Here is a 14,341-nt window from a genome sequence, read left to right as displayed (position 1 = left end):
TATTTATTTCCCAGGATATTAATCACTTTGCTTTGCTTTCACCACCAACCAAAATTGGATTCTATGAGCGAAGAGTATGGTCAAGGAGAATACTTTCGGGACTTGTTTGTGAGTTGGAGTTTAAAAGTTTGTACTAATAGAATTCGGACTCGTAAAGAAACCCTTAAAAAAATTACTTCGCTTTTGTTGGTGAAATAGAGCATGTCCTGCTTTCAATATCAACATCACAAAGAAGAAAAAAAGAGACAAAGAAGAAGATGAAAAACACATTCTACACATTTGGTATTAATGTTATAAAATAGTAGAGGGACCAAATTGGGTCCAAATTAGAATGAATCTAAGTCATCTAGCCATTGAGACTGTCCAGCGTGACAAAAGATGGCCATATCAGCATTCTGACAGCCGACTCAGCACTGAAAATAATGCAGGGACTACTATGGTACCCAGAGCTCTATCTAGGGAACTACTATAGGGAATTTATTTAGATCTCGAGGACCATTTCAGGTAATTGCATAAATATCAAGTACCAATATAGAAATTTACTCTTAGTGTGATCATCCATTGTGAGCTCCATTATTTTCACCACTGTCCTACATAATTTTTAGTATTATTATGTTAGTGCATCTTATATTTTACCAAAAACTGAGAGAGAAAATATTGAAAACCACGTTGTATTCTCCAATACACAATATTTATCAGTTTTCCATGAATAATACTACACAATATCTCTCTTTAATACCTCTCTTCAATATATCATCTTTTTAATTGTCCTATGTATACACTAACTACTAACACAGATTCTACCACATAATCTAAAGACATCGCTAACTAACAACTAACTGATTCCTAACAGAATCAACTAATAGAAGCAGTTGCACAATTTAATCCACTTTCTTGATTTTTTTTAATACATTAATACGAGTTACTTACATCATCGTTGGCTGGAAAGTGTATTGATTCGGAAGAATGGAGAGTATTTCTTCGTCTACTACTTGAAGCGTCCAAAGGAGAATTTTGGGCAGCTTACGCTAAGGCTGCTACCACTTCGTCATTCATTTCAGGGTTAATTTGGTGTAATATTACCTTCAATAGACCAAATACACCATCCATCTTCTTCTCTAATTATAAGACTTTGTCGTTGTATTCAACTTTGACTTGGCGAATCTCCTCATTCTTTTTAAGAGAGTTTTTTGTAATCGAAGCCCCCATATTAACGAACTCAACCTGGTTGGCCCTTCCCTAGCATTATTACAAATGCATCCTCATCATTTTCTCCTACCTTTATGTAGTTATAAAGTTCCGTTTATCAAAAGTGACAACCAATAAAAATACAAAGTCACATTAACTTAATAAAAATACAAATCTATTTAGAATATATTGTACAAATCCAAAAATGAATACAAATAACTCACAATTGTTGTTTCTATTTTAGCATCATTTTTTCCCTTTTTTACTTGTGTGAGCTGCTACGAAAACTTCAGCCCTTGATGGTTCTTCATTTCTCTCTATAGAGTTGCGCTAGAGTATGAAAAGAAAGGTTTACATGAACTAAACAACCACAACATGGATATAAAGGAAAAATCACAAAAAAAATAAGTTATATTACCAGCTGCTTGCACACTATTCCAAAATTTGTGAATCCCGTTCGATGAGGACATGTTTTCTTTGGCCTATTTTCAGTATTCTTAGCAAACATAACCTAAATATAAACATGAAGAAAGGATATTATTATTCTTAGCAGATATGTATTTTTTTTCTCTTTCAAAATCACATCACCTTTTTTGAAACACCAATTTTAATCACATAAAGTGATGCGTCCGCACCTTTAGTAGTTTTTCTTGCTTTAATTTCTTGTTTTCTTAGGTCTAATTACATTTTTATCTTCTAATCTCATTACTTTTAAGTATCTTTTTTTACTAAGGTATTTGTCAAGTGTTTTCACGAAAACATGGTTAAAAGAAAGAAAAATCAAGTAGCAAAGAAAGCTTGTTCAAATGGGCAAGCATTGCATCAAAAGACTAGATCCAAGCACGTAAGGATCAAAGCAATGCAACAAGGCAGGTGGAATGGTGTGCCGTGCCTCAAGAGAGGCATGCAACACTCCTAAGAGATGCAGGACAAGGCATGCCATGCCCAAAGGGAACATGCAGGGGAGTTCCACGCCCAGGAACAAGGAGTAAGGGCGTGCAACGCTTGGTGCAAGGCGTGCCACGCCTTAGAAGCAAGTGAAGGAGCATGCCATGCCATGAGAATATCAAAGGAGGGCACGTCACGCTTGAAGAGGGGCGTGCCACTTCCTAGAGAAGTAAACCTCTGGGAAGCAAATTTACAAATGCTTTCGATTCTCACCTCTTCATACTCAAGTGATCATAACTTGAGCTAGAGATATCCAAATGAGGTGGCACATCTAGAGCTTCAATTCACCATGAGTAACTAATACTTCTGTGAAAGGATTAGGAGTGCTATTTATGATTTTATGAATTATTAATCTAAGTTTTCTTCTATTTTAAAGTATTGCGATGATCTGTTATATGATTGAGTGTTTCGTTCTTCATCCCTAAAGGATTAGTAATGTCGACAAGCATGCTAATCCCGTTTTAAATTTATTTATTGCTTCGATAGAACTAATATCCAAATTATGCATGAAAACTCTTTCACATGACTTTTTGAATTGACTAGGCATAGTGGTTTTTAAAGCGTGCAACACAATACATGATTTTCAATCACCCTAGTTTTGAATACATGATATATAATTCAGATTAGGGCAATTTTTGAAAATTGTGTTTTCTTATAAGATTCAATTGGACAGGATAAGCTTGGATACGTGACATATAATTCGACCTAAGGACTACTTTTGAATCTTATGAGGATCTGAATCGGATTTTGCACTTAACCTCTTCGATTAATTGATTGACCAAGACATTGACGGTTGGTAAATTGAAGAGAAATTGAGGAGCCAAGACATTGAAAATTGGTTAATTAAGATTTGTCGTGGAAAGATCTCTACATGATTTAGAACAAGGAAACAAAGTTTGGTTTTTCTAAGGACTTAAATATCTCTGAAACCCTTGACTTCTCTATTATATATTTTCTTTCGATCAACTATACGTTCACTGCCCTCAAGCAATCCAACATTCAAGCCTTTGAAGTTTTCAACAAGTTTCAACATTCATCAATTCCAGGTTTTGTTGATCAAATTAGTTGTTTAGCTCGATATTTGCATGCTCAATTCGTTAATTCTTGTGGGAACGATATCAACTCACTATGGTATTACTTGAGTGATCCTATACACTTGCTGGTATCCGTAAGCTTTAGTTTTCGCTCATCAAGTTTGTGGTGCTATTGCTGGGAAATAACTGAGATTGACATCAAATGTTGGGTTAAATTGCAAAATTAGATCTTGTCTTTATTTTGTTTTCGTTTTTATTTTATTTCCTTTTCATTATTAGGTTTTATTTAATTCTGTTCTTTTTATTCCACACGTTTTTTTAATCAAGTTTGGTGTTCTTGTGTAAAAGAATGATGGAGTTTGATCCAATCCTAGAGCAAGTAAACTATATGGGATATTTCTCAAGGCTAGAGAATGAGCCATACTATCTTCGATGGAGGAATCACTCCAACGATGGCTGGTGGAACTAAAAACAAGCATTCTCCAATGTAGAGAAATTAGCTCAGACTGTGGTTGAGTTTTATCTTGAGAATAAAATAGAAAATTATCCCAAACCATTGCTAAGTTTGTTCAAGAAATTCAAGATTTTATGCAAGAAACAAGAATAAACTACAAAAACTAAGAAAGCTCCATCAACAATTTGGAAATGCAAGTGGGACAAATTGTCAAGCAATTAGCAAAGCAAGTAAATTCCTTTCCAAGTGACACAGTACCTAATCTTAGAGAAGAATACAAGGCTATCAACATTGAGAGTCCACACCCTAGTGGAGTGGAAGGTTGCATGAAGATTAAATTAATTAACCCATCAATCCTAGAAATTCTCAAGGAAGAATCCATTGAAAATTTTCCACAGCACTCAATGGTTGAAAAGAAGGGAATGAAGCCCACGATGCGCATGCACAAAATATCACTGAAAGAAGATTCAAAACCTGCAGTGCAAGCATAGAGAAGGCCTAATCCAACAACAACTGAGGTTGTTCACAATGAGGTAGTAATATTGTGGGAGGCAACCCAATCAATGAGTACTTTCTTCTCTCTCCCATTAAGGTCCTTTCTTTTAATCAATTGGAAAAAAATGAAAAAAAAATGGTTTAACGAATAAGTCAAGTCTTAGTTAAATTCTGCCTTCTACTCATGGTTTCGCTACCTTGATTGTTTTCTTCTTCTTCCTCTACATACATCACATAACACAATACATACTTTGCATTCTATGTTCCTCCATACTTTTCACCACCTGATAATATGTTCAAACCCTACGTTTGGTGTTTACCAATCTATACATGGCCAAACTCTAGGTTTGGTGTTGCAACTAAAACCAAGAATAAGGATGAAGAGAGCAACAACGACAGAAAATGAATATGGTAAAACTTGTGTTTTGTGGTTAGTATGTCTTTCTTTTAAGTTTCTTTTTTTACTTTTCCTTCTCCTTGTCTTTGCACCATGCATGTTTCCCTACTGTAATATCCATGCTTATTAATATGCTTATCCTCCGAGTCTTCTAATCATCATGAAAAAGAATAGATTTGATGGAAAAATGTTTAATCTATTAAATAAAGTCCTATTATATATAGTGGTGGTCCATAACTTGTTATTCTATTCCATGAAATGTGATAACATGTGAATAGTCTCGAATGAATAGGAAGAATGATTCTTCATAAACAAAGGTTTAAAGAAGTATTATGAGATCTCTGAACATTTAAAGATCCTTGAGTTGAATTGAAAAAAGAAAAAGAGAGAAAAGAGATAACAAGAAAAAAAATGAAATATTGGTCCACGAAAATTGAACTCGCACAACTTCACTGGCAAGTGCACCGGCCTATCCAAGTAATACCTCAGATGAGTGAGGGTCGATGCCATGAGGATTGTTGGATTGAGAAAGCAATAGCTATCTTGTTGAACTTAGTCAGGTAAATAGAAAAAGAGTGGTTGTTGTTGAATTTGCATAAAACGAAATAGTAGCAAAGAATTGGTGTAGAAACAGTAATGGGAAAATAGTTAAGGTCTGGAAGATATTTACCTTTCCGGATTAAGATTTCTTACTAACTATTTTAACAATGAATGATTCATTCTATAGCAAACTGTAAGTGATTAAAACCTATTTCCCTAGCAAATTAATCTCCCCTAATCCTGCTCAAAACGCTACAGATAAGGTCAGATCTTTCGGATCAGAGGGTGAAGTTCAGAAAACTAGTTTAGCGCCACAGAAACCTCAATTACCCAAAACTAACAAGATTATATGTCACATATCCTAATTAGCCTAGATAATTGCGATTTAGGAGGAATGTTTTCAAGCAGTAGCTCAAGTGACCTTGTTCTGAGTATCACAAGAACTCATGTAGAAAAAGGGACATACCCAGTCTCACTTGGATGAAGAACGAAAACACACCTTAGAACTGAATTAAACATATATTAAAATAAAATAGTAATGATATTAATCCATAGAGATAAGTAGAGCTTCTAACCTTAACCAGGAGGTTTAGTTGCTCATGATTTACAAAAGTAAAACTAAGATCTGAAAAATAATAATCTTTCCTCGTGTAAACCTTAGTGATCTCCTCTTTAAATAGGAGATGCTAACCCTAAAAGATGTTAATTTAAATTTAAAAAGTACAAAGGTAAGACTAGATAAGCTAAAGAGTGCTAAAATTCACTTTGGGGCCCATTTTGCTGTTTGCTTCGGTCAAGGCTTGGCATCCAACTTGGGAAGTGGGCGTTGAATGCCCATTAGGGGGTGAGCGTGTTGTTTCCTTGCTCCCTGGCTGGCGTTGAACACCAGCTTTGGTTATTCAACGATGGGCTTGCTCCTCTTTGGGCGTTGAACTCCAGATGTAGACGTTCAACGCCAATTCTGGGCAATGATTCTGGAAGCGAAGCATAGACTGTTATATAGCTGAAAAACTCTAGAAGTTAGCTTTCCAACACCGTTGAGACTGCATCAATTGGACCTCTGTAGCTCATATGCTCATTGGAGTGCACGGAGGTCAGGATTGACAGCATCTGCTGTCTTTTCTTCATCTCTGAACAAGAGTTTGCCAAATTTTCCCAAAAGTCTCCTGAAATCATAGAAAAAACACAAAAACTCAAAGTAGCATCCAAAAGATAAATTTTGCACTAAAACATACTAAAACTTAATAAAATATAACTAAAAACACTATGAAATGCTATGAAAAAAGGGTATAAGATATTCACTTATCACAACACCAAACTTAAAATGTTGCTTGTCCTCAAGCAACCAAAAACAAGATAGGACTAATTAGAAGAGAGAAAATTACATCAGGTTCTAGAGTTGTCAATGAAGCTCAATTCTAATTACTAAATGGGGCCATCAACTCTTTATTTCTGAACATCCTTGGCATCTCACTTTCCTTTGAAGCTCAGAAATATTGGCATCCTTTGGAACTAGAATCCGGATGATATTATTGATTCTCTTCTTTTTAGTTTTTCTTGATTCTTGAACACAGCTTCTTTTTGGCGCTTTGCACCTTTGAGTGTAGCCGTGACTCTATGCGTTTTGTTTTCAAGTATTATCACCAGATACATAAATGCCACAAGCACTTAACTGGGGAAACCCTTTGGGTTCGAATTTAGCTTTGCTTAAATTCCCAGATAGTGGTGCTCAGAGTTCTTAAGCGTACTCTTTATTGTATTGGATCACGACTTTAAATGCTTAGTCTCAAGATTTTCTTGACACCATCACACCACAAGCATATAGTTAGGATAGCAACTCATTTGAGCTTTTTAAGCCAATTACCCTCCTAACCATTGATGCTCAAAGCCTTGGACCCTTTTCTTGGTTTTCTTTTTCTTCTTGCTGCTTCTTTCGCTTCAAGAATCAATCTTTTTTTATTTTTCAGAGAATCAATAATACTTTTCTAAATTCACTATCCTTCAAGAGACAATATGCTCAACTTCAATGTTAATTATGCATAGTTAATTTATACATTCAGAGAATACAGATAAGACCATCACTTTGAGATAAGTAGAACGACTTGTAATAGAACTCAAGACCTTTTGTATTTTATTTCTTCTTAATTAAAATTTTATTTAAGTCCAATGGAGGATACATGAAACATCTTAAAATTTAACTAACAAAAATTGAAATTAACTACTGATGAGCGGATAATTTATACGCTTTTTGACATTGTTTTTAGTATGTTTTTAGTAGGATCTAGTTACTTTTAGGGATGTTTTTAATAGATTTTGTGTTAAATTCACATTTCTGGACTTTACTACGAGTTTGTGTGTTTTTCTGTGATTTCAGGTATTTTCTGGCTGAAATTGAGGGACTTGAGCAGAAATCAGATTCAGAGGTTGAAGAAGGACAGATGATGCTGTTGGATTCTGACCTCCCTGCACTCAAAGTGGATTTTCTGGAGCTACAGAACTCGAAATGGCGCGCTTCCAATTGCGTTGGAAAGTAGACATCCAGGGCTTTTCAGAAATATATAATAGTCCATACTTTGGCCAAGAATTGACGACGTAAACTGGCGTTCAATGCCAGCCTTCTGCCCAAATCTGGCGTCCAGCGCCAGAAAAGGATCCAAAACCAGAGTTGAACGCCCAAACTGGCACAGAAACTGGCGTTCAACTCCACAAATGGCCTCTGCACGTGCTACACTTAAGCTCAGCCCAAACACACACCAAGTGGGCCCCGGAAGTGGATTTATGCATCAATTACTTACTCATGTAAACCCTAGTGACTAGTTTATTATAAATAGGACCTCTTACTAGTCTTTTTGACCATCTTTGGACGCCTGGTTCTTAGATCAGAGGGGCTGGCCTCTCGGCCATGCCTGGACTATCACTTATGTATTTTCAACGGTAGAGTTTCTACACTCCATAGATTAAGGTGTGGAGCTCTGCTGTTCCTCAAAGATTGATGCAAAGTACTACTGTTTTCTATTCAATTCTTCTTATTTCGCTTCTAAGATATCCATTCGCTTATCTGAAATTCCTACCAATGATTTACATAAGTATCTCTATCCCTATTTTATTATATAATATTCGAAAACACCATTATCACTTTATATCTGCCTGACTGAGATTTACAAGGTGACCATAGCTTGCTTCATACCAACAATCTCCGTGGGATTCGACCCTTACTCACGTAAGGTATTACTTGGACGACCCAGTACACTTGCTGGTTAGTTGTATCGAAGTTGTGACAATTATGAATTAAGATCAGAGCACCAAGCTTTGGAGCCATTACCAGGGATTGTTCGAGCCTGGAGATCACAATTTCGTGCACCAAGTTTTTGGCGCCGTTGCCGGGGATTGTTCGAGTTTGGACAACTGACGGTTCATCTTGTTGCTCAGATTAGGTAACTTTCTTTTTATTTTCTTTTCAAAAATTTTTCAAAAATATTTCAAAATTTTCTCACCTGTTTTCTAAAAAAAAAAAAAAAAGAGGGTTTTAAAATAAAAATGTTTTCAAAAATATATTTTCTTTTCAGAATTTTTAAGAATGAATTCTAGTGTTTCATGGAACATGTTGAAGCCTGGCTGGCTGTAAAGCCATGTCTCAATTCTTATACTCAAGAGAAGAGCTTCTTTATCTTTCTTAGCCAATTGGCTGTTGAATGTAAGGAATGTCAGGCGTGTCATGTCTGAGTTACATACTAAAGCTTGGCTGGCTATTAAGCCATGCCTGACCCTTTGATTGGAGCTTTAGAGCATAAGATTCCTGGAATTCATATTAAAAATTTTGGAATCTTTATTTTCTTTTCCAAAATATTTTTTCGAAAAATATAAAATAAAAATCCAAAAAAAAAAATTAGAAAATCATAAAAATCAAAAATATTTTTGTGTTTCTTGTTTGAGTCTTGAGTCATATCATAAGTTTGGTATCACTTGCATATGCATCTTGCATTTTTTCGAAAATATCATGCATTCATAGTGTTCTTCATGATCTTCAAGTTGTTCTTGGTAAGTCTTCTTGTTTGATCTTGATGATTTTTTGTTTTGTGTCTTTTCATGTTTATCATATGCATTCTTGAATTCTTAGTGCGTAAGCATTAAAGAATTCTAAGTTTGGTGTCTTGCATGTTTTCTTTGCATTAAAAGTTTTTCAAAATTGTGTCTATGATGTTCATCTTGGCATTCAAAGTGTTCTTGGTGTTCATCTTGACATTCATAGCATTCTTGCATGCATCACATGTTTTGATCTAAAAATTTCATGCATTGTATAATTTTCATGTTTTCATAAAAAAAATTCAAAAAAAAAATAATAAATATCTTTCCCTTTTTCTCTCATCAAATTCGAAAATTGAGTTGACTTTTTCAAAAATTTTTAAAAATCAAATTGTTTCTCATGAGTCAAATCAAATTTTCAATTTGAAAATCTTATCTTTTTCAAAATCTTTTTCAAAAATCAAATCTTTTTCAAAATTCTTAGTTATTTTCGAAAATTCCAAAAATATTTTTCAAAAATCTTTTTCTTATTTTTATACCAAATTTTCGAAAATAACATAATCAATTAATGTTTTGATTCAAAAATTTGAAGTTTGTTACTTGCTTGTTAAGAAAGATTCAAACTTTAAGTTCTAGAATCATATCTTGTGATTTCTTGTGAATCAAGTCATTAATTGAGATTTTAAAAATCAAATCTTTTTCAAAAACTAATTTCTATCATATCTTTTCAAAAATATCTTCTTATCTTATCTTTTTCAAAAATATCTTTTCAAAATATCTTTTCTAACTTCCTAACTTCTTATCCTTTCAAAATTTGTTTCAACTAACTAACTAACTTTTTGTTTGTTTCTTAACTTTTTCAAAACCACCTAACTAATTCTCTCTCTCTAATTTTCGAAAATATCTCCCCCTTTTTCAAAAATTTCTTTTTAATTAACTAATTATTTTTATTTTTATTTTTGATTAAAAAAAATTTTCGAAAAAAATACTAAACATTTTTCAAAAACTATTTTCAAAAATCACTAACTCCTTTTCAAAAATAATTTTCGAAAATTCCCTCCTTCTCTCTCATCTTATTCTATTTATTTATTCATCTACTAACATCTCTTCCTCACATCATCACCAAATTTGAACCCCCTCATCTATCTGTGTTCGAATTTCTTCTTCTTTTCTACTAACAATAAGGAACCTCTTTACTGTGACATAGAGGATTCCTCTTCTTTTCTTTTTCTCTCCTCTTTCTTATGAGCAGGGACAGAGAAAAAGGCATTCTTGTTGAAGCTGATCCAGAACCTGAAAGGACTCTGAAGAGAAAATTAAGAGAAGCTAAATTACAACAATCCAGAGACAACTTGATTGAAAATTTCGAACAAGTAAAGGAGATGGCAGTCGAACCCAACAACAATGCAAGGAAAATGCTTGGTGACTTTACTGCACCAAATTCCAATTTACATGGAAGAAGCATCTCCATTCCTGCCATTGGAGCAAACAACTTTGAGCTGAAACCTCAGTTAGTTTCTCTGATGCAGCAGAACTGCAAGTTTCATGGACTTCCATCTGAAGATCCTTTTCAGTTCTTAACTGAATTCTTGCAGATATGTGATACTGTTAAGACTAGTGGAGTAGATCCTGAAGTCTACAGGCTCATGCTTTTCCCCTTTGCTGTAAGAGACAGAGCTAGATTATGGTTGGACTCTCAACCTAAAGACAGCCTGAACTCGTGGGATAAGCTGGTCACGGCTTTCTTAGCCAAGTACTTTCCTCCTCAAAAGCTGAGCAAGCTTAGAGCTGATGTTCAAACCTTCAGACAGAAAGAAGGTGAATCCCTCTATGAAGCTTGGGAAAGATACAAACAGTTGATCAAAAAGTGTCCTTCTGACATGCTTTCAGAATGGACCATCCTGGATATATTCTATGATGGTTTATCTGAGCTATCAAAGATGTCACTGGACACTTCTGCAGGTGGATCCATTCACCTAAAGAAAACGCCTGCAGAAGCTCAAGAACTCATTGACATGGTTGCTAATAACCAGTTCATGTACACTTCTGAAAGGAATCCTATGAATAATGGGACGCCTATGAAGAAGGGAGTTCTTGAGGTTGATACTCTGAATGCCATATTGGCTCAGAATAAAATATTGACTCAGCAAGTCAATATGATCTCTCAGAGTCTGCATGGAATGCAAGCTGCATCCAACAGTACTCAAGAGGCATCTTCTGAAGAAGAAGCTTATGATCCTGAGAACCCTGCAATAGCAGAGGTAAATTACTTAGGTGAACCTTATGGAAACACCTATAACTCAACATGGAGAAATCATCCAAATTTCTCATAGAAGGATCAAAAGCCCCAACAAGGCTTTAATAATGGTGGAAGAAACAGGTTTAACAATAATAAACCTTTTCCATCATCCACTCAGCAACAGACAGAGAACACTGAACAAAATGCTTCTAATTTAGCAAATCTAGTCTCTGATCTATCCAAGGCCACTGTGAGTTTCATGAATGAAACAAGGTCTTCCATTAGAAATCTGGAAGCACAAGTGGGCCAGCTGAATAAAAGGATCACTGAAATCCCTCCTAGTACTCTCCCAAGCAATACAGAAGAGAATCCAAAAGGAGAGTGCAAGGCCATTGACATAAGCGCCATGGCCGAACCTATAAGGGAAGGAGAGGACGTGAATTCCAAGGAGGAAGACCTCCTGGGACGTCTAGTGATCAATAAGGAGCTTCCCTCTGAGGAACCAAAGGACTCTGAGGCTCATCTAGAGACCATAGAGATTCCATTGAACCTCCTTATGCCCTTCATGAGCTCTGATGAGTATTCCTCTTCTGAAGAGAATGAGGATGTTACTGAAGAGCAAACTGCCAAGTTTCTTGGTGCAATCATGAAGCTGAATGCCAAATTATTTGGCATTGATGCTTGGGAAGTTGAACCTCCCTTGTTCATCAATGAACTAAGTGATCTGGATCAACTGACATTGCCTCAGAAGAGACAGGATCCTGGAAAGTTCATAATACCCTGTACCATAGGCACCATGATCTTTAAGGCTCTGTGTGACCTTGGATCAGGAATAAACCTCATGCCCCTCTCTGTAATAGAGAAACTGGGAATCTATGGGGTGCAAGCTGCTAAAATCTCACTAGAGATGGCAGACAGCTCAAGAAAACAGGCTTATGGACAAGTAGAGGATGTATTAGTAAAGGTTGAGGGCCTTTACATCCCTGCTGATTTCATAGTCCTGGATACTAGAAGGGAAGAGGATGAATCCATCATCCTAGGAAGACCTTTCCTGGACACAGCAAGAGCTGTGATTGATGTTGACAGAGGTGAAATAGTTCTTCAATGGAATGAGAACTCCCTTGTGTTTAAAACTCAAGGATCTCCCTCTGCAACCATGGAGAGGAAGCAGAAAAAGCTTCTCTCAAAGCAGAGTCAATCAGAGCCCCCACAGTCAAACTCTAAGTTTGGTGTTGGAAGGCCACAACCAAACTCTAAGTTTGGTGTTGAACTCCCATATCCAAACTCTAAGTTTGGTGTTGGAGAGTCTCAACAAAGCTCTGCACATCTGTGAGGCTCCATGAGAGCTCACTGTCAAGCTATTGACATTAAAGAAGCGCTTGTTGGGAGGCAACCCAATGTTTATCTAATTCTTATTTTTATTGTTTTTCATGTTTTCTTAGGTTCATGATCATGTGGAGTCACAAAATAAATATAAAAATTGAAAACGGAATCAAAAACAGCAGAAGAAAAATCACACCCTGGAGGAGCATCTGTCTGGCGTTCAAACGCCAGAACAGAGCATAGTTCTGGCGCTGAACGCCCAGAATGGGAGCATCCTGGCGCTGAACGCCCAGAACAAGCATGGTTCTGGCGTTCAACGCCAGAAATGGCAGCAAAGGGGCGTTGAACGCCCAAAATGGGCACCAACCTGGCGCTGAACGCCCAGAGTTGTGTGCAAGGGCATTTTACATGCCTAAATTGGTGCAGGGATGTAAATGCCTTGACACCTCAGGATCTGTGGACCCCACAGGATCTCCACCTACCTCATCATCTCTCTTTCCATTCATGATCATCCCTTCTTTTTTTTCCATTTACCACTCACATCCATACAACCACTACCTTCAAAATTCAACATCTCTCTCCCACCCAATCCCACCCATATGGCCGAATACACACTCCCATCCATCTCCTCCATATCTTCTTCTTATTCTTCTATTCTTTCTTCTTTTGCTCGAGGGCGAGCAACATTCTAAATTTTGTGTGGTAAAAGCATAGCTTTTTTGTTTTTTCCATAACCATTGATGGCACCTAAGGCCAGAGAAACCTCTAGAAAGAGGAAAGGGAAGACAAAAGCTTCCATCAAGGGTCTATAGCTCAGTGGTAGAACATTTGACTGCAAATCAAGAGATCCCTGAGATACCTCAGGGGATACATTTTCTTCCACACAATTATTGGAAGCAACTAAGGGTGGAACATCAAGAGCACTCCATCATCCTTCATGAAATCAGAGAAGATCTAAAAGCAATGAAGGAGGAGCAGCCAAGGCAAGGAAGAGACATAGGAGAGCTCAAGGACATTACTAAGGTGGACTCATTCCTTGTTCTTACTTTCTCTGTTTTTCATTTTCTATGTTATGTGCTTATATATGTTTGTGTCTTCATTACATGATCATTAGTAGTTAGTAACTCTGTCTTAAAGTTATGAATGTCCTATGAATCCATCACCTCTCTTAAAATAAAAACTGTTTTAATTCAAAAGAACAAGAAGTACATGAGTTTTGAATTTATCCTTGAACTTAGTTTAATTATATTGATGTGGTGATAATGCTTCTTGTTTTCTGAATGTATGCTTGAACAGTGCATATGTCTTTTGAAGTTGTTGTTTAAGAATGTTAAATATGTTGGCTCTTGAAAGAATGATGACTAGGAGGCATGTTATTTGATAATCTGAAAAATCATAAAAATGATTCTTGAAGCAAGAAAAAGCAGCAAAGAGCAAAGCTTGCAGAAAAAAAAAATTATAGGCGAAAAAAAAATAGAAAGAAAAAGCAAGCAGAAAAAGCCAAAAGCTCTTAAAACCAAAAGGCAAGAGCAAAAAGCCAATAACCCTTAAAACCAAAAGGCAAGGGCAAATAAAAAGGATCCCAAGGCTTTGAGCATCAGTGGATAGAAGGGCCTAAAGGAATAAAATCCTGGTCTAAGCGGCTAAACCAAGCTGTCCCTAACCATGTGCTTGTGGCGTGTAGGTGTCAAGTGAAAACT

General features: G+C 36.1%; 1 non-coding gene across 1 annotated transcript; it reads right to left on the bottom strand.

Annotated features, from left to right (window-relative positions):
- Window positions 1-10,857: 10,857 nt before the first annotated feature.
- On the bottom strand, window positions 10,858-10,965 carry LOC148549732 (small nucleolar RNA R71). Its single transcript, XR_015897557.1, has one exon. It is a non-coding gene; the product is annotated as a small nucleolar RNA R71 (small nucleolar RNA).
- Between the last annotated feature and the right edge of the window lie 3,376 nt (window positions 10,966-14,341).

Source organism: Arachis ipaensis, chromosome B8 (genome assembly GCF_059453495.1).
Source record: "Arachis ipaensis isolate K30076 ecotype BB chromosome B8, ASM5945349v1, whole genome shotgun sequence".
Classification (NCBI taxonomy): domain Eukaryota; kingdom Viridiplantae; phylum Streptophyta; class Magnoliopsida; order Fabales; family Fabaceae; genus Arachis; species Arachis ipaensis.
This window is presented reverse-complemented; position numbering and strand designations above follow the sequence as displayed.